This window comes from Scyliorhinus torazame, chromosome 21 (assembly GCF_047496885.1).
Source record: "Scyliorhinus torazame isolate Kashiwa2021f chromosome 21, sScyTor2.1, whole genome shotgun sequence".
Taxonomy (NCBI): domain Eukaryota; kingdom Metazoa; phylum Chordata; class Chondrichthyes; order Carcharhiniformes; family Scyliorhinidae; genus Scyliorhinus; species Scyliorhinus torazame.
The window spans coordinates 117,664,991-117,689,543 of record NC_092727.1 but is presented as its reverse complement, the minus strand read 5'-3'; the positions used below and the strand labels follow the sequence as shown (position 1 = coordinate 117,689,543).

At 50.1% G+C, this 24,553-nt stretch overlaps 1 protein-coding gene across 1 annotated transcript in view; it reads left to right on the top strand.

Moving 5' to 3' along the window:
- LOC140398569 (thyroid hormone receptor alpha-like) overlaps positions 1-24,553 on the top strand; it is a 433,293-nt gene that overhangs the window by 110,780 nt on the left and 297,960 nt on the right. Inside the window, exon 2 of the mRNA XM_072487371.1 lies at positions 22,823-22,885. The gene's annotated coding sequence lies outside the window, so the exon portion shown is untranslated. The remainder of the gene's footprint in view (positions 1-22,822; positions 22,886-24,553) is intronic.

Below are 24,553 nucleotides of genomic sequence, written 5' to 3'. Positions count from 1 at the left end.
ACTTTCTAGACTATTCCTATCGCTAAAACTTAGCTTCGGAATTGGCCCACCAGGTCAGGGGAACAAATGGCCTTTCGTTCAGGTCCTGAGTCTACAGGATTCAAAAGCTGGTATGGACTGGTAGCTAGGAGTGCCTATCTCGTAGCGAGCGTTGACTGGAGACTTACTTGGTTGATGCGGCAGCTTAGACAGGTCACTCTCAGGGGTTGATTCAAGTTGCTGAGTGACCCTGCCAAAGAAGGACAATTTGAACTTGGGGGCTTTACTTTATAGTCCCCAGGGGCTTCCCGCCCTTCGGGGCGGACCCCGTACCTGGTTCCAAATGATTGGACTGCATTCCGATCATTTGGATCGATTTCTCCAATACTGGAGCCGTTCCCTGATCGCTGGGCGGTCCCTAAATGTCCGTTGGCCTTCCTTTGTCTTGGCTCCTGCTGGCGCCGAGGAGTCTGGCTTGGCTTTATTCACCTTGAGTGTTGCAATTGTGCCTTGGAATTGCTCATTACTATGCAGGTGGCTGCTGTATTACTATGCAGATAGCTGCTGGTTTCAGTGCTGTCTGGTTTTTGCAAGTTTCAATACACATGATTTCTGTACTTGCTAGTCTTTGCCTGTGTTGGCTGAATTTCCCTTCAGTCTTTGCGGTTCTCCATTTTAAGTTGGGAAATGGCCAACCCAGGTGGCTACACCATCCATTGACTCTGCCTACACTTCCCGCTGCCTTGGGAAAGTGGGCAGCATAATCAAAGACCCCTCCCACCCGGGTGATTCGCTCTTCCAACCTCTTCCATCGGGCAGAAGACACAAAAGTTTGAGAACACATACCAACAGATCCAAAAGCAGTGTCTTCCCCACTGTTACCAGACTCCTGAATGACCCTCTTGTGGACTGAACTGATCTTTCTATGCTGTTCCTCTATCGTGTAGCACTATATTCCGTATGCTGCACCCAATGTTTTATGTTTATGTATTTACGTTGTGTATTCATATGTTCTGTGTATTCATGAATGAAATGATCTGCCTGGACTGTAAGCAGAACAATACTTTTCACCTTACCTCGGTACATGTAACAATAAATAAATCAAATCAAATCAGACAAGTGGCAAGCAACATTCGTGCCTCCCAAGTGCCAGGCAACGACCATCTCCAATAAGAGAGAATCAAACAATCACCCCTTGACATTAAATGGCATTACCATCACTGACTCCCCCACTATCAACATCCTGGGGGTTACTATTGACCACAAACTGAACTGGACTAGCCATATAAATACTGTGGCTACAAGAGCAGGTCAGAGGCTAGGAATCCTGTGGTGAGTAACTCGTCTCCTGACTCCCCAAAGTGTCCACCACCTACAAGGCATAAGTCAGGAGTGTGATGGAATATTTCCCACTTTCCTGGATGAGCGCAGCTCCACCAACAGTCAAGAAGCTCCACACCATCCAGGACAAAGCAGTGCGCTTACTTGGCACCTCTCCCACAAACATTATTCCCTCCATTGCTAACACAAAGGAGCAGCAGTGTGTACCATCTACACGATGCACTGCAGGAACTCAGCAGTTCCAAACCAACTACCACTACGATCTATGACAATAGCAGCAGGCACATGGGAAACATCGCCGCCTTTAAATTCCCCTCTAAGTCACTCACCATACTGGCTTGGAAATATATCGTCGTTCCTTCACTGTCGCTGGGTCAAAATCCTGGGACTCCATCCCTAACTGCACAGTGGGTGTACCTACACCTCAGGGACTGCAGCAGTTCAAGAAGGCAACTCACTACCACCTTCTCAAGGGCAACTAGTGATGGGCAATAAATGCTGGTTGAGCCAGCAATGCCCACACCCCATAAATTATTATTGTAAAACAATTAAAAGGGGCTTTTCATTATTTCTTGGCAGGAATAAACCCTAAAATGTCACAGGGCATTTACTTTGCTATTACGTAACATTTAGTCAGCAGGATTTAGTTTTTTGGAATTGCTGTGACATATTGTAGGCGCAAATTATTTCATCACATCATCCATTATGTGAGAATGTCAAGTGTGGTCAAATTACACTGGAAAGATAAACCAATGATTTTGCAACCGTTACAAGTTTAATGTTATAAATATTTTACTGTTGATAGTATAAGGGGCGGGATTTTTCGTACCGCCAGACCCATTTTCTGGTGTAGTGCATACCCGCCGGCAGCGGGATCTTCCATCCCAGCAGCGGGCCAATGGGGTTTTGCACTGTGCCTACCCCCAGGCCGTTGGGAAATCTATGGGCATGAGTGCTCTGCCGGAGAAGCAGCGAATCCCGCCAACGGAGAATCCCGCCCAAGATATTTGCTTTAAATTGGAGACACAAATTAGAACAGGGAGAGAAGTACAGCTGGCAGGGGTAGGCAATTTTTCCTAGTTATCGAAAATTACATGATTAAGAACAACATTGGGTAGTCTGCGTAAGAAAACTATTCCTTTGCAGGCAGCCCTCAGCTTTACGACTTTTGAGTTCGGGCAAACAGCGCTTATGATGTCTATGAACCAACACCCCATTTTCATTTTACAATGTCGGTTTCGTCCTTACGATGGCAAGTCAGTAAGTTCATATAGGCACATCGGCATTCTGCACCTGCATGACAGGATAGGTTGAACCATCTTTATTAGGTTGGAATTTTATTCTGTTTTATTCTGTTCATTTTTTTGACACCAATGTTGAGCCTTTAATGCATTAATGCGTTTACGCTCTATTTAATGTGCGTTCAGACTTTTAGGAGTTCAAGTTAAACAGGTAACTGACAGTGATCGATGGCTTCATTATATCACCTGCACTAACTGAGGGACCTGTGCTAAGACGTGCAGGCACCAGCAGTCGCCTAAGCGACTTGAGAGGGCAAGAGTTCCTTCACAGGCCTCCGATAGGGTCTGGCCTGCCATGTTGAGTCGGGGCCGGCGCGCTAAAGAAGTCCCCCACGCATGCGCAGGTTGGAGCGGCCCAACTGCGCATGTGCGGGTTGGCGCGGCGCCGGGAAAGGAGGCTGGAGCGGCATGAACCCAGGCCCGGTTCGCGCCGTCGTGAAACGCGACGGCATTCACGACGGCGCAAACACTTGGGCTCCATGTGGGAGAATCGCCCCCGTTTTTTTGAGAGGAATTTTGACTAGGTCAACGGGGAGATCTCTGATCCTCTTCAAATCGCACCATGGGACTCTTTACGCCCACCTGGGAATGGCAGGCCAAGCTCAAGTTTAAAGTTTCATTCAGAAGATGGCGTTCCCCACTATGTAGCATGCTCTTGGGACTGCACAAGTGATGACTTTGATTACACTCAAGTGGACAGTAATAACTGAAGTCACAACTTTTCTGACTGAGAGGCGAGTTTGCTGTCAAATGAGCTAAGCTTATGAATCAAATCTAGGTTCAAATTGTGAGCCTTGGTAAAAGGAACAAAAAAAAAGAAAATCGATTGGTAAAATGGATTTGAAAACCAGCCAAAGGAAGGGAAATGGATCAAAACGGCCAGGAGAAACTTCAATGGAAAGTAATATTGTCTGCAGGTTTTCTGACAAATAGACTTTTACATGAAGTGCACCATCATGCTGTGTTCTTGGCAAAAATGTATTGACACGGGCAGCACGGTGACACAGTGGTTAGCATTGACGCCTCACGGGACCGAGGTCCCAGGTTCGATTCCGGCTCTGGGTCACTGTCCGTGTGGAGTTTGCACATTCTCCCCGTGTTTGCGTGGGTCTCGCCCCCACAACCCAAAGATGTGCAAGGTAGGTGGATTGGCCCCTTAATTGGAAAAATGAATTGGGTATTCTAAATTTATTTGAAAAAAGTATTGACATCAGGACTGAATTGTATGCTGTTCACTTTCCCGCTGGAGGCGCTATTTGGGGAGTATTCAGTACATCCTAATGTGCCAGCACTCTGCTGGCGTGAATTCTGAGCAATTCCCAGACCAGCTGGCGTTCTACCACTGGGGCCGAGCTAGCGCCAAAGAGCCTGGCAGCTGGGGCTGTTTTTAAACACACCACTTATCACACACTCACTGCAGCCACCAGGGTGGCTCAGAGAAAATATCCCCCCCCCCCCCCCCCCCCCCCCCCCCCGCCAGCACCGAGGTTGGGGGTCTGAGGCGGATCCACAGCTCCATGCCAGTGAGGAGCGGAGGCACACTCTCTTCCCCAGTGGGCCGCAAACTCAAGCCTGCCCACCTGAACACTGCCCGGGAAGTGGTTGCTGAGGGAGTCAGTGCTGCCAGCCTCACCAGGAGGAGACAACTGGTGGATCCGGAGGGGTGGGGGTCGCTATTGAGGCCTCTGCATTGAGAGGGGCAGAGAACCAGCGAGGGTTCCTCTAGTTGGGGTGAGCTCTGCTGATGCCCTGCTTCCTCTGCAGTGAGGCAGTGCTTCTGAGGAGTGCCAACACCTGCCGGGCTCCTGATTGAGCGTGGCCCTTGATGAAACAGCCGGGGTAAGAGGGTGTCCAGAGGGGGGGCCTTGGTGGGCTCCCCGCTGACCAGAGGCTCTCTCAGCATTTAAAGGACACAGGCTGCACACGGCAGTGTGAGCAGCCAGGAGCCTGTAACACGTTTAAAACTACAGCAACGCCAATCTGAGCCAGGTCACCCCAATCTCGAGGAGGGTCACCCTGAGTCCACAGACTTGGCACCAAGTCACGAGCTGCTCCTTCCCCCGGATTCAATGGTTTCTCAATGTCTTTTTTAGCCTCCCGCTCCCCTTCTGCAGCCATGGCACCCAGTCCACGTTTCTGAATATTTGTTGCAATTCACAGCCTTGAGACTGTTGCCTGAGAGGATTGTATCCTATTTCCCTGCTCAGTCATATTGATGCCGGCTGGATTTTACACATGGACAGAAACGATCTGTGAGAATCAGGCAGTTTTAGACTGGTATCAGATTGGAATCCTTACTGTTGTAACTGTCACTGATCGAAATGAAGATGTGATGTCAGGATTAAAAATACTTGTGCCTGTACTGTGACTGGTTGATCAGAAGGATTCGCCTGAATAGGGAATCTACCCTGTCCCATCGCCCAGGGGGCATTTCAATATGAACATGAATGAAGGCTAAAAATGAAATTGCAAACTACTGTGGGTAATTAATCTGAGAGGTAAAGCTGCCTGGATCACACATCTACGCATTGCTCCTGAATTCCTTAGGGTTGGGAAAGAAACCTGTTTCACTCTTAAAATAGATAATTTTGCATTTGAACAAAAAAGGTGCCCACGGCTTTTTATTGGGTGGTTTAAGTCACACAGCAACTATTAGCAAGGATAGGGTAAACATATTGGGTGGAATTCTCCGTTGACTGACGCCAAAATTGTGAAACACGATTGGGCGGAGAGTAGGTTCCGACGCCAAAATTGTGGTGGGCACCGTTTTGACGCCAAATCGCAATGCTCCATCACCTCGACAGCAGCGTCCATGCGTTCCGGAACGCACGTACAGTAAATACCGTTTGCCTGGCCCAATCTGGTATTCTTTGGGGCCTCCGCGATTCTCCGCCTCTGATGGGCCATGTTCCCAGCAGCACAGTTCACTTGTGCTTTTACAGAGTGGCGCGATCATGGGATACTGGGCCGGGGGAAGGGGGAGGGGAGGGTGACGGGAGCAATGGCCGGGGTGACCCCCACACCATCCCCCACGGGACTGGGCGGTGTCCAGTCACGGACCGCTGGCGTCAACACTTAGTCTCAGAAACTGAGAATGCCGCCCATCAATTTTATATTTGCTGGGCAGGGGTGCGCTGCCAGTGGGACGGAGAATCCTGCCGGCAGAGAATTCATCCCATAGTTTTTAATTTACTCATAAATATCAGCCAACAAAGGTATCCAAATATAGCATGATTGTTTCTCCAGCAGTGTGCCAGCCATGGCTGACATAGAACATACAGTGCAGAAGGAGGCCATTCGGCCCATCGAGTCTGCACCGACCCACTTAAGCCCTATCCCCATAACCCAATAACCCCTCCTAACCTTTTTTGGTCACTAAGGGCAATTTAGCATGGCCAATCCACCTAACATGCACGTCTTTGGACTGTGGGAGGAAACTGGAGCACCCGGAGGAAACCCACGCACACACGGGGAGAACGTGCAGTCTCCGCACAGACAGTGACCCAGCAGGGAATCGAACCTGGGACCCTGGCGATGTGAAGCCACAATGCTAATCCCTTGTGCTACCGTGCTGCTGAGTTATGGCTGAGTTGGTGTCACTCTGATCTCTGAGTCATTTACAACACCCTGGACAAGCGCGCGGTCAATTCCAGCCCCACTAGACTCAGAGTTGCAACACAGGTGAAATTTACTACTAATTTTTTTAAATACCCAAGGCTTTGGTCTTTGGCTGTCCAACAACTAGTCACCAGGTTTGTAAATTTAAACACAATTAACTTTTATTAATAACAATAACTATGATTAAATAGGCAGCAAATATAACTGGGTAACTATTATCAAATTTCTAACACTCCCCCCTTTGTAACTCGCTCCACCCTCTACACTCTGCACACACACACAAGGCAGTCCTTACAGTAATGGCAGTGATGCAGTGGTATTGTCATTGGACTAGTAAACCAGAGACCTAGGGTAATACTCTAGGGACCTATGTTCAAATCCCACCACAGTAGATTAATTCAATAAAAATTTGAATTCAATAGAAATCTGGAATTAATAATGAAACCATTGTCAATTGCTGTAAAAATCCATCTGGTTCACTGTCTTTTAGGGAGGGACCTTACCTGGTCAGGTCCACAGCATCATGATTGACTCTTAACTGCTCCCTCAAGGGCAATAAATCTGGCAAATGAAGTATAAAGTGGGCAAATGTGAAATTGCCCATTTTGGCTGGAATAATAAAAAAGTGGCTTATTACCGAAAAATTCTTGAGCTGCAGATCTGAGGGTCCTCATGCATTATTTACAAAAGACAGGGACAGGAAATAATTAGGAAAGCCACTGCAACGTTATCATTTATTGTAGGGAGGTTATACTTTTGTTGTACAGGGCACTGGCGAGACCACATCTGGGTATTGTGCGCAGCATTGGTCTCCTTATTCCAGGAAAGATGTAAATGCATTAGAAGCAGTTCAGAAAAAGCTTACTTGGTGTGGTGGTATGTATTAGGGGTAATACGGTACACCATGACTGCCGAGGAGCTATTGGAGGACAGATGCTGGATCCCGATTGGATCCGCCGCCTACTGGGCTCCACCCAGATAGGCGGGGTATAAGAACCTGGGTTTAATCCCCGCAGCTGCATTCTGTGACTGAGCTGCTGGGGGAACGAGTCTGAACAAGTCTGCTTAATAAAGCCTCGATTGAAGTTCTTTACGTCTCGCCTCGTGTGCGATCGATGGTGCTACAATTGGCTAATACCGGAACTGGGCAGGTTGTCTTCTGTGGAAAAGTTGGACAGGCTAGGCTTGTATCCACTGGAGTTTAGAAGAGTAAGAGGCAACTTGATTGAAACCTTTAAGATTTTGAGATGTATTGCCAGGGTGGATGTGGAGGAATTGTTTCCTCTTGTTGGAGAATCTGGAACTAGGGGTTCACTGTTTAAAACCAAGGGGTCGCTTATGTAAGACAGAGATGAGGAGAATCGTTTCTCTCAGAGGGTCTCCAGGACTCTCTTCCTCAAAAGGCAATGGAAGAAGAATCTTAGAATATTCTTAAGGCCGAGCTAGATAGATTCTTGATTAACAAGGGGGCAAAAGGGTATCGGGTGTCGGCAAGAATGGTGGAGCAGACTCAAGGGGCCGAGTGGACTATTCCTGCTTCTGATTTGCATGTTCGCATGTAATCAACGTCACTGTTATACCGTCAATTCATTGAGACCGTGAGAGTGAGTGAACATTAGGCTTTATTAACCATGAACTCGCCTGCCAGAGTCGGCTGTACAAATGAGTGCCACCCACAGGTGGCTGGTCTATATATGGCCCCGGTGAGGGCGGAGCCAGAGACGGAGACCACCAGGGTTCCAGTACAGTACCTGGAAGTAGCTCGTATCACCACTTCCAGGTTTTAGGTCACAATAGGTCACATCATTATACCGGCAGCTCATGCATTAGATGAATACATTCACCACAGTCACCAAAACAGATTATCTGGTTATTGCCGCATTGTTGTTTGTGGGAACTTGCTGCATAAAATTTAGCTACTGTGTTTCCCATACTACAGCTGGGACACTTCAAAAGTACGTCATTGGCTGGAGACCACTTTGCTGTGAAGAGCGTTGTCATAATATACACCAGTATATCATGGTGCAGACACACACTGATGGACACACAGTGGGACCAATCAACATACACAACACTGCAGCCAATCACCAGTGAGAGCACACGCACTATAAAGACAGGGGACATCAGAGTTTCTGCTCATTCAAGTAGCAGCTAGCTAGGAGCACAGAACTCACAGCCTGGAACACAGACATTCACCATGTGCTGAGTGCATCAACTGGTTAGGACAAGGCAAAGGTCTTTAGTTAAAGCTAGTATCGTATTTACCCACAGTTCAAGTATGTTCAAATAGTTAACCTTTTAATAAAACAGTGTTGCACTACTTCAAGTGTTGGTGACCTGTATATGATCCAGAACACCCAACTCATCATGATACCAGGAGTGGTTGCACACTAGCACTTCTTAGACCTACCTGCAAGTGATCTGCCTTCCGCCAGAATTCCGTCATCCTGCAACATGGACAATATCAGCCCACCGCCGCCGCTCCACATCACCGGCAACCTCGGGGCCAACTGGAAGATTTTCAAACAGCGCTTCCTGCTCTTCCTCGAAGCCACGGACAGGGAGGGTGCCTCGGACACCAGGAAGATTGCTCTTCTCCTCTCCACGGCCGGGGACCATGCCATCCACATTTTCAATTCTCTCACCTTTGCAGATGACGAAGACAAGACGAAGTTCAAGACGGTTCTCCTCAAATTCGACACACTGCAGCGTAGAGGTGAATGAAAGTTTTGAACGCTACGTGTTCCAACAGCGTTTGCAGGGTAAAGACAAACCTGTCCAATCCTTTCTAACGCACCTCCGCATCCTTGCGCAATCTTGCAGCTACGGGCCCACCTCCGACTCCGTGATACGTGACCAGATCGTTTTCGGTGTTCAGTTGGACCCCCGCCGTCAGCAGTTCCTCAAAATAAAGCAACTCACCCTAGCGACCGCCATCGAGACCTGTGTCCTACAATAAAATGCCACCAGTCGGTACTCCCATATACAAGCGGCTGAAACGGCGCGGCAAGGTCCCCACGAGGCGGAACGGGTCCAAGTGATTGAGCACCTCCAGGGCCTCAGCCTGGATGAGGGCGGCCATTTCGCCCGCTTTTCGCGGACTCCCGCACTTGTACGCACCAAACGAGGGGACGGCGACAGGGAGGAACGTAATGCGCAGGCGCGCACCACGCAGGACCGCAGCGCACATGCGCGGTGGTGCAGCGAACGTGCTGACATCAGGACGTGCGCCAACTGTGGCTCCACCCATTTAAAGCGGCAATGCCCCGCAAAATCTCGACAATGCCTACAATGTGGAAGACTTGGCCACTATGCTGCCTGCTGTCGAGCAACTCAGCCTTCCAATTCATATCGCTTCAGCCAGCCTCGCAGGAATGTCCAGGCAATTCAACCCACGGTCACCGAGTCCGATGCGGACCTCCCACACAGCAGTGACACCGAGGACCCGAAGGCGCCTTTTCGAGTCGGTGTCGTAACGAAAAACAGGCTGTCCCCGAAGCAAAGACACCAGCCGCTGTCGGTATACAGCATCGATCCAGACGATGAGTGGTGTGCCACCCTGACGGTCAACCGGTCCCAAGTACGATTCTGCCTGGACACTGGTGCCTCCGCCAATCTCATGGCGTGGTCTGCTTTCCAAAGCCTTTGTGTCAAACCAACCATTCTTCCATCAGCCTGCCAGCTATTGAACTACGATGGCAACATCATTCCTGCTACCGGCTCATGCCAACTCGAAGTGACGCACAAGTCACGAAAAGCCATCCTTCCTTTCGAGATCGTGGGCTCCTCGAAGGACTCTCTGCTTGGCGCACAGGAGTGCAAATTGCTAAACCTCGTTCAAAGAGTTCACTCTCATCTCCTGATGACACGTCTGCCTTCCAGGATGCTGACTTCAGGGCGCAACTCAACGCCATCATCGACTAGCACCGCGGCGTCTTCGAAGGCATGGGCACACTCCCATATACTTACAAGATCCTACTCAAACAGAACACCACGCCTGTGGTGCATGTACCTCGCAGAGTCCCAGCACCCCTCAAGGACCACCTCAAGCAGCAGCTGCAGGACCTCCAAGACCAAGGAGTGATCTCCAGAGTTACGGAACCAACCGACTGGGTCAGTTCCATGGTGTGCTTAAAAAAGCCTTCCGGCGAGCTCAGAATCTGCATTGATCCAAAGGATTTGAATCGCAACATAATGAGGGAGCATTACCCAATCCCCAAGCGCGAAGAGATCACATGCGAGATGGCTCGCGCCAAGCTCTTCACCAAACTTGACGCCTCGAAAGGAGTCTGGCAAATTCAACTAGACAGATCCAGCAGGAAACTGTGTACCTTTAACACCCCTTTTGGCAGATATTATTACAACAGGATGCCGTGTGGGATCATATCGGCGTCAGAGGTGTTAGGAACAGGATCATGGAACAAATGATGGAAGGCATTGAAGGTGTTCGCGTCTGTGTCGACGACATGGTCCAACTTTGCCAGGAGGTACAACTTTGTGCATGTGACATCCAGTCTCCTGTACCCCCAATCCAATGGCAAAGCGGAGAAGGGTGTCCACATAGTCAAACGGCTCCTCTGCAAGGCTGCCGATGCTGGGTCCGATTTTTACCTCGCCCTGCTAGTCTATCGTTCGGCCCCACTGTCCACTGGCCTGTCGCCAGCCCAGCCGCTCATGGGTTTCACCCTGAGGACGACGGTGCCGTCCATTCATGTCCCAGACTCGACTGGTTGAATGGCCTACATCTGCTCCTATGTTCCTGCACAGAATACCCCCCAGCTCTTCCTGAAATAATGCCATGTCCATTTGCGAGAAAAGAGAGGACATCGGTTTAGCCACTCATGCAAAAGACAGCACCTCCGCTAATACAGTGCAGCGGCGAATTGTCTGGCTGGATTATGCTCTTAACCCAACACTTTAGGAGGCTACCACTGAGCCCAGGTTGGGGCAGAAATGTGGCGGGGCGGGTAGGAGAATTTCGCCCAAGGTCTTTCACAGCATTAGTGCTCATATGGTTCAACCAGTTTATGTGCAGATTGAATTCACCATGATCACAGTATTACCAATGCTACATGCTCATTTCATCTCCCAATTCCAGTTTGGCAATTACATCAAATCCATTTACCTTTATTTGTGCCTTTAGATCATCTATATTGTTAGGAATGCTGCGCACGTTAACTTTGTCTTTTTGACATCACGCTGCATTTGGCGCCCACTCAATACATTGCTTTGTTTTTCAACCTTCTAGACCCACTACTACTCCCTGTTACCAACTTTACTTCCTTCCAACTTGGGCCACCCCTCAGGTTCCCATGTTTTAGTGTTGTCGCTTCGATTGTTGTTTGCGTTGAAAAAAATGATTTATTCAATTTCTTAATTGCCAATCGCTGCTACAGTTCAAAAGTATATTATTGCCTCTGAGGTGATGTGGGATATCTGGGGCTGGTTTAGCACACTGGGCTAAATAGCTGGCTTTTAAAGCAGACCAAGGCAGGCCAGCAGCACGGTTCAATTCCCGTACCAGCCTCCTTGAACAGGCGCCGGAATGTGGCGACTAGGGGCTTTTCACAGTAACTTCATTTGAAGCCTACTTGTGACCATAAGTGATTTTCATTTTCATTTCCTGAGGTTGTGACCAATGCAAAATAAGTGGAAGTTTGTTGTATCTTATTCATGGTCCTGTGTTGAGTTAACTCATGCCAGGGATGATGATGATGATGAGGCAGGACACTTGGCCATTTGGATGGGAAACAAATCAACCCAGATTCCTAACTTCCTAATGCAGTCCAGTGACTTATATGTAGGTGTGAACCCTGATCTGATGCCCCTCCACTTGCAGGATAGTCTAACATAGTCAACATTAAAAGCTGGGTTTTCTTCAATGGCAGATATACCAACAGAAATACATTCAAACTCTGTTATAGTGACGGTTTTCCTAAGTGCATGCCCGCTGTATGTTCTTGAAGCCTCCACTATAAGCATTCTCTGTAGTTGAAACACTGAGAAGCTGTTTGTCATTTTTATCAATGACCTAGAGGAAGGCGCAGAAGGGTGGGTGAGTAAATTTGCAGACGATACTAAAGTCGGTGGTGTTGTCGACAGTGTGGAAGGATGTAGCAGGTTACAGAGGGATATAGATAAGCTGCAGAGCTGGGCAGTGAGGTGGCAAATGGAGTTTAATGTAGAGAAGTGTGAGGTGATTCACTTTGGAAGGAATAACAGGAATGCGGAATATTTGGCTAATGGTAAAGTTCTTGGAAGTGTGGATGAGCAGAGGGATCTAGGTGTCCATGTACATAGATCCCTGAAAGTTGCCACCCAGGTTGATAGGGTTGTGAAGAAGGCCTATGGAGTGTTGGCCTTTATTGGTAGAGGGATTGAGTTCCGGAGTCAGGAGGTCATGTTGCAGCTGTACTGAACTCTGGTACGGCCGCATTTGGAGTATTGCGTACAGTTCTGGTCACCGCATTATAGGAAGGACGTGGAGGCTTTGGAGAGGGTGCAGAGGAGATTTACCAGGATGTTGCCTGGTATGGAGGGAAAATGTTATGAGGAAAGGCTGATGGACTTGAGGTTGTTTTCGTTGGAGAGAAGAAGGTTAAGAGGAGACTTAATAGAGGCATACAAAATGATCAGGGGGTTAGATAGGGTGGACAGTGAGAGCCTTCTCCCGCGGATGGAAATGGCTGGCACGAGGGGACATAGCTTTAAACTGAGTGGTAATAGATATAGGACAGAGGTCAAAGGTAGGTTCTTTACGCAAAGAGTGGTGAGGCCGTGGAATGTCCTACCTGCTACAGTAATGAACTCGCCAACATTGAGGGCATTTAAAAGTTTACTGGATAAACATATGGATGATAATAGCATAGTATAGGTTAGATGGCTTTTGTTTCGGTGCAACATCGTGGGCCGAAGGGCCTGTACTGCGCTGTATCGTTCTATGTTCTATGTTGGCTGGCTGGGGCATCTAGAACACAGCCTCAGGATAAGAAGCTCTCTGAGGAGCGATTGCTGCACTCAAAAAGGGTTGTGACGCTTTGGAACTCTACTCAAGTGGGCTCTGGATGCTCATTCGTTGAGTGTATTTCAGGTTGAAAAAGACGGAGGCCGAATTCTCCGGCCCCTCACTGGCGGCCGGAATCTCTGGTTCCGCCAGCAGCGCACCCCCGGCCGTGGTTTTCCTGGCGGCATGGGGTGGCTTCAATGGCAGTTCCATTGACAGTGACGCGAACCAGTAAATTAGGCCCAACCATTTGCTTGAGTGGTGATCGTTATCTAAGCAGCGTAGCGTTGATGCCAAAGATACGTTTTTGTCAAAAGGCAGGAGGATGTGTGCAGGACGATTTCGGGCACGTTTACAGGAAGGAAGGAGAGTTGAATGATCCCCCGGAACCTTAGTAGTTGTGAAGAAGAGCTACAAGTCAGCAGGTGCCTGAATCAGGATTGTTGCCAAATGGAGGACCACAATGGGAGATTCATTTGGCAGCCGGCTTGTATTTTATCCAGTGAAAGCCCCCCTGGTGAACTGTACTTGCAGCTGTCTGGCAACTGCTGAGTTGCTGCTCCGTGAGGGAGGCGCAGACCTCTGAAGCATTGACTATAGCCATACTAGGCAGCAATGCAAAGGATATCAGCGGCCTGGGCCTCCTGCAGTGCCTGTTTGACCAGACATTGCCAGTGTGATCCTTCTGACCTTTCCTCTCCTCGGCAAAAGTGGGGGAAGACTGGAATGCCTCGGGGGAATCCCAAAGGCCCAGAAAAATACTGAGAAGATTTTTAAAAAAGAGAAATTACTGGCGGAAACTTAAGAAAAGTAACAAAACTTGAGAAAAAATTTGAATAGATTGTTCGAAACTTAAATTCACTCCCAAGAAAAATATAAAGTAATTTTTATGAAGACACGGGAAGTCCACGCTGAGTTGTAACAAAAGAAACAAAGGTTTATTTACAAGGTTTAAGGTTTATTTACAAAGTTTTACAAGGTACAATGCTCCCACTGGTACCCAAACAGGTCTGAGACGGCCGGTTTTGAACTGGCTGACCTTATGTACGATATTAATTGAGCTTCCTCCCTCCCCCTTAGCTGGGAAGCCCATATTCCACCGCCGTATTTGGGCGGCATGGTAGCACCGTGGTTAGCACAGTTGGTTCACAGCTCCAGGGTCCCAGGTTCGATTTCTGGCTGGGTCACTGTCTGTGCGGAGTCTCCCCGGGTCTGCGTGGGTTTCCTCCGGGTGCTCCGGTTTCCTCCCACAGTCCAAAGATGTGCAGGTTAGGTGGATTGGCCATGATAAATTGCCCTTAGTGCCCAAAAAGGTTAGATGGGGTAACTGGGTTACGGGGATAGGGTGGAGGTGTGGGTTTAGGTAGGGTGCTCTTTCCATGGGCCGTGCAGACTCGATGGGCCGAATGGCCTCCTTCTGCACTGTAAATTCTATGATCCACAAGGGACACGGGGAATACAATCGTTCCCACCCCCTAAGTCCCGTGTGGGTGCAGGTTATGACAATACTGATAACCTGAATTTCTCCCAGGATTTGAAGGCCAACCTAATGCAGGTATTGAACATTGCTGGCAAACCAGGGCAGTAGGAGGAGTTTAATGCTTTGACAAAGGGTCATCTGGACTTGAAACGTTAGCTCTTTTCTCTCCCTTCAGATGGTGCCAGACCAGCTGAGATTTTCCAGCATTTTCTCCTTGGGAGTTTAATGGTACTCTGGCAAAAGCCCCAACTACCTGGGAAGGTCAGGAACACTGATTCAACCTGACCACACCCAGCTTCTCTTATATGTTCCTTTACGGAATGTGAGCATTGCTCGCTCAGCCAACATTTGTTACTTATCTCTAATTTCCCTTGAGAAGGTGGGGTGAGTTCTCTTGACTGCTGCAGCCACTGTGGTGTATGTGCTGTTGAGGAAGTAGTTCTAAGGGTTTGACCCAGCAACAGTAATTGAAGAATAACATAGTTCCAAGTCAGCATGGTGTGTGGCTGGGTGGGGAGCTAGCAGGTGGCGGTGTTCCCACGTATCTGCTGCCCTTGTTCTTCTAGGGGGTAGAGGTCATCGAATCTACAGTGCAGAAGGAGGCCAGCCAGCCCATCGAGACAGCACTGGCCCTTGGATCGAGCAGCCTATTTAAGCCCACACCTCCACCCTATCCCCATTACCCCACATACGTTTTTGGACACTAAGGGCAATTTAGCGTGGCCAATCCACCTAACTTGCACATCTTTGGTATGTGGGAGGAAACCGGAGCACCCGGAGGAAACCCACACAGACACGGGGAGAACGCGCAGACTCCGTACATACAGTGACCCAAGCCGGGAATCGAACCTGGGATCCTGGAGCTGTGAAGCAACTGTGCTAACCACTGTGCTACCGTGCTGCCCAGTAGGTCACAGGTTTGGAAGTTCCAGTTGAAGAAGCCTTGGTGAGTTGCTGCGGTGCATTTTGTAGATGGTACACACGGCTGCTACAGGGTGTCGCTGTTGGAAGCAATGAAAGCTTAAAGTGATGGATGGGGTGCCAATCAAGCGGGCGGCTTTTTCCTAGATGGTATTGAGTTTCTTGAGCATTGGTGGAGCCAGGTAATGGGAGCGTATTCCATCACACTCCTAACTTGTGTCTTATAGATTCTGGCCAGGCTTTGTGGAGTCAGGAAGTGAGGTACTCACTGCCGAGTTCCCAGCCTCTGACCTGCTCTTGAAGCCACTGTATTTAGATATGACTGGTCTAGTTCAGTTTCTGGTCAGTGGCAACCCTCAGGATGTTTATGGCGGATGTTAAAATGGAAGAGGATATAATGGTATGTTTCTGGAATTTTGTCTGCCGTTGGGTTTCATTTTCCTCTGTTCGCATTGAAAGTCCAGACCTTACATAAACAAGGTCCCGTGCGGGATTCTCCTTGGCCAATGGCGAAATCGCGAAACGCGATTGGGCGGAGAATAGGTTCCAATGCTAAAGTTGCGGCAGGTGCTGATTTGATGCCAGATCGCTAATCTCCGCCTCAACAGCGGCGTCAATGCATTCCGGAACACACATACAGTGAACACCGTTTGCATATCATTAGCGGGCCCGACTCGGTATTCTCCGAGGCCTCAGCGATTCTCTGCCTCCGTTGGGCCGAGTTCCCGACGGCGCGGTTCACTTGTGCTTTTAAAAACCGTGAAACCGGCGCGTGGCTGCTGAGTGAGAGAGAGGGGGCACGGAAAGTGTCCAACATCGCCATAGTTTGCTGACAGTTGTGCCGTTGGCCGAGGGTGGGGGGGCTTCTTCCAGGGCCGGGAGGGGGTGATGGTGTGGGGGGGGGGGGGGGGGGGGGGGGAGTAGTGGGTGGCCAGGAGGTGGGCTGCGGGGTCAGGGTGAACGAACACGGAATACCATTGCCGCAGCCGGAAAGGCATCCGTGCAGCTGCACACGCCGCTAAGAGCCCACTGTGAATTTAGGGCCGTATAGGTGTCCCTCCAGGTCACCCTTCAGATGCCCTCTGGCCCCAGCTGACCCATCAGCGGGATGGGCGCGCTCCAGCACAACCAGTGCCATCTTGTTTGCTGGGTTGGTGTGTGTGGCGAGTGCAGTGTGTATATGCGGCTGCAGCTTGTCAGCCTCCTGAGTGTCAATCACGGACCCGTTTCTCATTGGAATCAATTGTGTTCCACGTGACGCCAGTGCTAATCACTCCACAGCTGCTGAATCGATTCAGGTTCGGAACCAGTTTTGCTTTCGTCAAAGTCCATGAATTCTGCAATGGCATCAACGCTTTGGGCTGGATTCTCCGATTTTGTGACTAGTCTTACGACCAAAAGGTTGGCGCCGCCCCCACACCGTTGCTCCGCCCAGTGGGGGGCTAGCACCGCGCCACATAAAGCCCCCTGCTTTACCTGCAGATATGGACCGAGAATTGCCTGGTCTGTGGCCGCACATGCGCATGGCGGCGGTCTGTGGTGGTCGTGCCTGCCAGATAGAGCTGCCCTGTAACCCCCCCCCCCCCTTGCCACCTTGGACCACCCCCCACCAGTCCCCCCAGCCCCCGCCAAAGCCCCCTCCCCCCCCCACCGCAGCCAGCCAAACGGCTCCCCCCCCCCCCCTCCGCCTCACACGACTATGGCGGCGCTCCAGAAAGTTCGCCGCCACGCGAAGTTCCTGAAAACTGAGAAAACGTGTGCCCCAAGCCGTCGGGAAGTCGTCCCCTCGGGGGCAGAACATCAGAGGAGGGCCTTCAGGTGATGTCCTGAAGCCATCCCAGCGGCTTGCGGCGTACTCATCGCTGACGTGTTTTGGAGGGGCGGAGCATCTGAAAAGCGGCGCCAGCTCCGATTTCGGTGTCAATCTGAGAATCCAGCCCTTAGTCTCAGAAACGGAGAATCCTGCCCATCGATAATTGGGGTTCCTGTGAAACATCTCCCAGTACAAGTTTATGAGAGAATTCTTTTTGAAATGTCTGAGACTTAAATTCCTTTACTGTCTAAAACCAGGTGAATCATAGAATTTACAGTGCAGAAGGAGGCCATTCGGTCCATCAAGTATGCACCAACCCTTGGAAAGAGAACCCTACCCAAGGCCATCCCTCTACCCTATCCCTGTAACCCAGTAACCCTATCTAATCTTTTTTGGATACTTAGCGGCAGTTTAGAATGGTCAATCCACCTCACCTGAGGATCTTTGGACTGTGGGAGGAAACTAGAGCACTCGGAGGAAACCCACGCACACACGGGGAGGATGTGCAGACTGCGCACAGACAGTGACCCAAGCCGGGAATCGAACCTGGGACCTTGGAGCTGTGAAGCAATTGTGCTAACCACTGTGCTACCGTGCTGCATTATCACAGTAGGTGTTTGTAAATTCACATTTGAAGAGTGACAGCTTGCCAGAAAGATGAGACCGAAGTACTGAACTGGAATATATTAAGGCAGCTGTACGGATCAGCTTAACACACATGACATACTTCACATGACATGACTTACACATGTGGAAAACCCACACTCAGCAGGGTCAATTGCACTCAATGCTGAGTTCAAACAGACCCTGTTTCACTAGAGCAAGGTCCTTAACTTGCAGTATGGGAATAGTCTTTACAGTAGTCATAAATGCTTCTGTAGGGTGGATAAGATCTGTAAATTGTCAAGTGATTATTTAAATGAGAAGCCCTTTCAAGATTGGAAAAAGCCTGCCTGTATCAGTGAGAGGTAAAAGAAACCTTAAGTCATCAAGTGATTTAAATAAAAACAAGATTTACTATCTTTTTTTTAAATAATCTTGATTGTCACAAGTAGGATTACATTAACACTGCAATGAAGTTACTGTGAAAAGCCCCTAGTCGCCACATTCCGGTGCCTGTTCGGGTACACTGAGGGAGAATTCTGAATGTCCAAATTCCCTAACAAGCACGTCTTTCGGGACTTGTGGGAGGAAACCAGAGCACCCGAGGAAACCCACACAGACACAGGGAGAACGTGCAGACTCCGCACAGACAGTAAACTGGCCCTTACAACTGCCTTAGAAAAGTCTATTCTAGTCGTTACAATAGCCATTTGTTGACATGACCCTAAGGGATATCATTAAGCTATTACTAATGCTGTCATTATCACAGTAGGAGTTTATAAATTCACATTTGATTGGCAGCTCAAAAATATTATTAAAGGATTTGCTTTCTTTTTTGTGGGATTATGAGTACCATTGTTTTTAAAGGATAAATTCATTGAGGGTATTTAAATATAATGAATTGGTTCTCATCAATGGAAGCGCTTTTTGAAGACAGTGAAGGCTTTAATCGATATTTAGAACTCAGTTTACTTTCATCTCTAAATGGCTGTTGAGGTCTGCCCATGATGGCAGCTGGGAGGGTTGGCATGGAGAATATAACGGCACAGTATGATGGGCAGGTTGGCATGAATTGGCATGAGTTAGCATAGGGGCTATAAGGTGTCATGGGTGTGGGCAGGGGCATGGTTGGCATGAGTTGGCATGCATGGGAAGTGTGTGGGGGAAGATAGTGGTGAGAGGTGAGCACCCCGATGCCAGCTAGGTACCTTGGCACTGCCAGCCTGCCAATTTTGCACTGCCAGGGTGCTTGGGTGGCAGGAAAGTAAGCTACCCGTGGCCTCGGTGGTGTGCTCCTAACAGAGGCCCCCCAGAAAAACAAAGCCCCGTTTAATAGCGGAGTCGTTCTCTCCGCTAAGGTGCTGAGAAACAGCCGACTATTTGCACCCAAGATGGGACTTTTTTTTGTTGTTAAATCACACTCAATATCAGCTACAGGAGGTATTATCAGGAACTCAATACAATTAACGTAGAACAACAATTTGCATTTATTAGCCCTTTTTGGCATAGAAACATGTCTTAAGACTTTTCAAAGGAGTTTTATAAGACCAAAATTGGCACCAAGCCAGAGGAGATATTACACAAGGTGCCTATGATCTTGATCAAATAGATAGATTTTAAGAAGCAGCTTAAAGGAGGAACATGTACTTTACTGAACACCTTGTTACAACAAAATAAAGATTATGGGCAGGATTCCTTGATTGCCGAAACCGAAATCCAGCGGAACGGCTTTTATTTTTACGCTGAAATCGGGGCTGGCGGCTTTTTTCCGATGATCCGCACCCCTCAAAAACGGCGTACTCGAGGAGTCGTCGGGACGGCCTCAGGACGTCACCTGAGGCCCTCCCCTAATGCTCCGCCCCCCGATGGACCGACCTCCCGACGACGCCGGTCGAGTGTCCTCTCACTTTCCGTCAACCTCACGTGGCGGCTGCGGACTGTGTCCGGCGCCGCCGCAGCCGGGGGGGGGGGGGGAGGAGAGGGGAGCCGTTCCGCTGGCGAGGGGGTTACAGGGGTTTTAGCAGGCAGGGTCCATGCGGCCACGGACCTGGCCATTCTGCGTCCGTATCGGCAGGTAAAGCTGTGGCTGTTAGCTCCCCACTGGCGGAGCATCGGTGTGGAGGCGGCACCAACCTTTGGTCGTAAGACCAGACGGATCCTGTGGACATAGCCACAGGATCGGAGAATCCAGCCCTTTGTTCTCCAAATATAAAACAAATGCTTTGCATCAGTACAGAGACATTTTTACATTAAAACACTGCATCGTCTTGCTTTAATATGCCGATTCCCGAGGCATTGGGATCTATCTCCTTCATCTTGGAGACCTCGGGCGAGCACCATTCAGTACTGGGCTCCACACACTGGCACCAGACGGAACGGCACTCATGGGGGTATCCCAGGTGATCAGAGGCCCCCAGGTGCATGCCCTTTGGGCAGGGAGGTACCCTGGCACTGTTGGTGCCTCCCGGGCACCCTGGCAGTGCAACCTGGGTGCCAGTCTGGCACTACCAAGTTGCCTGGGTGGCACTGCCAGGGGGCCAGACCTGCGGTGCCGAGCTGCCATTTTCTGCACGGGGGCGATCGGGCTGGGGGAGACCTACGCAGATGTTGGAGGGGGTGCGGGGGGGGAGGGGGGGGAGCCGGGGACCCTCCCACAGTGTGTTGGGGCTTGGGGGGACCGAAGGTCACGTCAGGGGCTCCAGCGATCGGGACACCACTTAAAAATGTCCCCGATCTCTCGCTACACTGAGGGGTTCCAACGAGCGGAGCTCCTCAGTGCAGGAAATGGGGCCATGTGCGGCCTCAGCCGCCCGTTCCCAGCCGAGGCTCCTTATCTAACTGGAGTGCCGTTTTATAGTGTTGTGTTTCTCGGTGCTGCAAACACCGGGAAACATGCGGCTCAGCACGCTCGCTACGGGACCTTGTTCCCATTTAGGTAAATCTTGCTGATATTATCAATTTCCACTTCACAATTCAAATCTTTCATTCTCTTTGCATAGTTACGCTCTGCATACATAAACCAGCAACATTTGCCTTGAGTCTCATGTCGCTGTGAGTCACGAGATTGAGAGACACGAATGAGTATTAAAGCTAGGCTGACCCTCCAGTGCATTCTATCACATCACTAGAAAAAAAATCAGTGTTCGAGTCATTGTCACATTGCTGGGACCTTCCTGTGTGCAAATTGACAGCTGTGTTTCTGCTGTTTACAATAGTCATTGTACATAAACAATATCTTATTGGCTGTAAAGTGCATTGGGATATCCTTGAGGTGGTGAAAGATGCGAATGGCCAAGCTATTTCGGATGGTGGGTTTTCCCACCCTCCATCCGAAGAATTCATAGAATTTCATAGAATTTACAGTGCAGAAGGAGGCCATTCGGCCCATCGAGTCTGCACCCGCTCTTGGAAAGAGCACACTACCCAAGGTCAACACCTCCACCCTATCCCCATTACCCAGTAACCCCACCCAACACTAAGGGCAATTTTGGACACTAAGGACAATTTATCATGGCCAATCCACCTAACCTGCACATCTTTGGACTGTGGGGCCGGTGGAGAACACCTCCCCAATCAGGAGGAAGGCCCCCGACAGCAACAAAAGCTGCAGTGGACAAAAGGGCACGTCCCGGGAGCGCATGGAAAGATGAGAATTCAGGATCTCTGGCGGGGAGCGCAGGGAAGTCCTAATGGGGTGAATAGTGGGCAAGGGCGAGTAGGGAAGTCCTAATGGGGTGGATAGTGGGCAAGGGAGGTCCAGAGGCCATTGGACCTCAAGTGGGTTGGGGGGAGGGGGGGGGGGAGGGGGGAGGCAACCTAAGTTAGGAGGCGGCATCTACAAGCCACCCAAGGATGACGCCAGATCATTTTTGGCTTGCTCCACACCGGGGAAATCCTCTCGCCAGCCTAAAAGTTGAGGCGGGATGAGAAGTGGTCAATGGTTGGCCACTTAAGGGCCTCAATTGAGTAAGGTTGGTTGGCCAGTTGGATGCTTCACCTGCCCCAGTGTAAAATCACTGAGAGGGCATCGCTGGTGGCAACACAGCGGGAAGCCCATTTGTTTTACTTCACACTTCCCTCCGCCTAAAAGCTCACCGGCGGAGAGTGAAATTCAGCTCTATGTCTTTCTTTATGCAGTGAATTTGCTGCCAACTTTTGGGCCTTGAAAGTGTACTGACGTCACAATGTCTTGCATTGTTAGCGCTTAGTTACACTCTGCAAGCTTTACCCGCCATAAATAAAATCCATACTCATTAAAATATCATTAAATATCAATATCATTAAAAAGAAGCCTTTCTTCAACATATTAATTTGAACAAAGTTAAGAAGTTGTATTCATCTTTACACCTTGAAAGTTATCAATGAAGGACAAGTTCAAAGACTTTAAGTACCCTCCAATACTGTAAATTGTTTTTCATTCTGAATGTGGGCCCGGGTGCACCCTTGCACCAATTGAGGGATTGGATATTGGGTGGACTTCCTGGGCCGAGGGTCAGGCTGATATTGTTTTCATGCAGTGTCTGTTGTAAATTGACTCCTTCCCTCTTTACAAAGGTTCAGTTTGCCGCTGTGCTGAAGAGACACAGAGAGAAAAGTCGGAGAAAATGTTCTTTCCCCGCAGAGGGAAAATGAGACATACCTTTTGAATAAGAGAATTGCTCGTTACTAGGCAACGTGTTGTGTGGAATCATAAATATCAATGTGTGCAGGGACAGATCCATGTATGAATGAGATTTTAAACTCCGTGTATTATTTTATTGCAGGAAGGTGCTTCTCCGAAAGGGAGAGAGAAAAACTCGGGATATCTGAAGGACTGGTGCTGGCAGGTATGTTTGTGTTTTGTATGCGGTCTGATATCGTTCCCCTAGAAAATCATGGAGTGAGAAAAGGCAATTCAGAAATCAAGCCTACACTTTTCAAGGAATGTTTACGACCCATTCTATCCCAGCTGCCCCTTAGTCCATACAGTCTAGTGAGTAGTGTTGTGTTAAATTTCTCTTGATCCACTGCAGGAAAATTGTCAATGAATAGTTGCTATTTTGCATAATAAACACTGTGGTTTTAACGCAAAGACCTTCAATTGAGTTCAGCTTCCCCTGCTGTGATTCGGGACTTCCAAAGTCATTGATTTGTTGAGAATGTCCTGGGTTAATTGCTCCCTGTCTCGTTGTCAGATGGGTGATCCACTGGCTTCACTTTGATATGTAAGCAGGGAGACGTTTTGTAAAAGGGAATGGCGGAATATATTGCCGGTGCCAACAACTGGGTAGCGAGACCTTATGACACCCTACACAGTCCACCTCGGTGGAAATGGGAACTTTATAATGTTGCGTCTCCATTTTCCACTCCAAATTATCGATTTTAACGCTGCTGGTTTGATGAGAGATGAGTCCCTGTTCATGCTCAGGCGCTGTCCTGAGAAAGGGATATAAACTGGGGTTCAGTGGCGTCAAAGACCCGGGGCGGGATTCTCCGAAATGGAGGCAGGGTGTTCGCGCCGTCGTGAACGCCGTCGAGGTTCACGACGGTGCGAAACGGCCCCTATCCTGACTCATTCAGGGCCCGATAATGGGCTAGGAGCGCCGCCGCGTCATTTACGCGTGCCAGGCCTTGGCGCCGCGTAAAGGCGGCGCCGCATACATGACGCGGCCGGCGCCGCATAACTGGCGTCACCCGCGCAAGCGTGGTTGCCGTCCTCTCTGAGTTCGCCCCGCAAGAAGATGTCAGATGGATCTTGCGGGGCTGCGGAAGAAAGGAGATCCTCCTGCAGAGAGGACGGCCCGACGATCGGTGGGCACCGATCGCAGGCCACACCCCAGTTGAGGCCCCCCCCGGTGCAGGATCCCCCCCCCTTTCCCCCACCGCAGGCCCCACCCCCCCCCCCCCAGCGTTCCAGCGCTGTTCACGCCAGCAGTGATCAGGGGCGAAATTCTCCGACCCCCCGCCGGGTCGGAGAATCGCTGGAGGCTGGCGTGAATCCCGCCCCCACTGGTTGCCGAAGTCTCCGCCACCGGATATTCGGCGGGGGCGGGAATCGCGCCGCGCCGGTTGGCGGGACCCCTGCTCGATTCTCCGGCCCGGATGGGCCGAAGTCCCGCCGCTAAAATTCCTGTCCCGCCGGCGTAAATTAAATCACCTACCTTACCAGCGGGACAAGGCGGCGCGGGCGGGGTCCGGGGTCCTGGGGGGGCCGCGGGGCGATCTGGCCCCAGGGGGTGCCCCCACGGTGGCCTGGCCCATGATCGGGGCCCACCGATCTGCGGGGGGGCCTGTGTCGTGGGGGCACTCTTTCCCTTCCGCCTCTGCCACGGTCTCCACCATGGCGGAGGCGGAAGAGACTCCCTCCACTGCGCATGCGCGGCAATGCTGTCAGCGGCCGCTTACGCTCTCGCGCATGCGCCGCCCGGAGATGTCATTTCTGCGCCAGCTGGCGGGGCACCAAAGGCCTTTTCCGCCAGCTGGCTGGGCGGAAATTCGTCCGGCGCCCGCCTAGC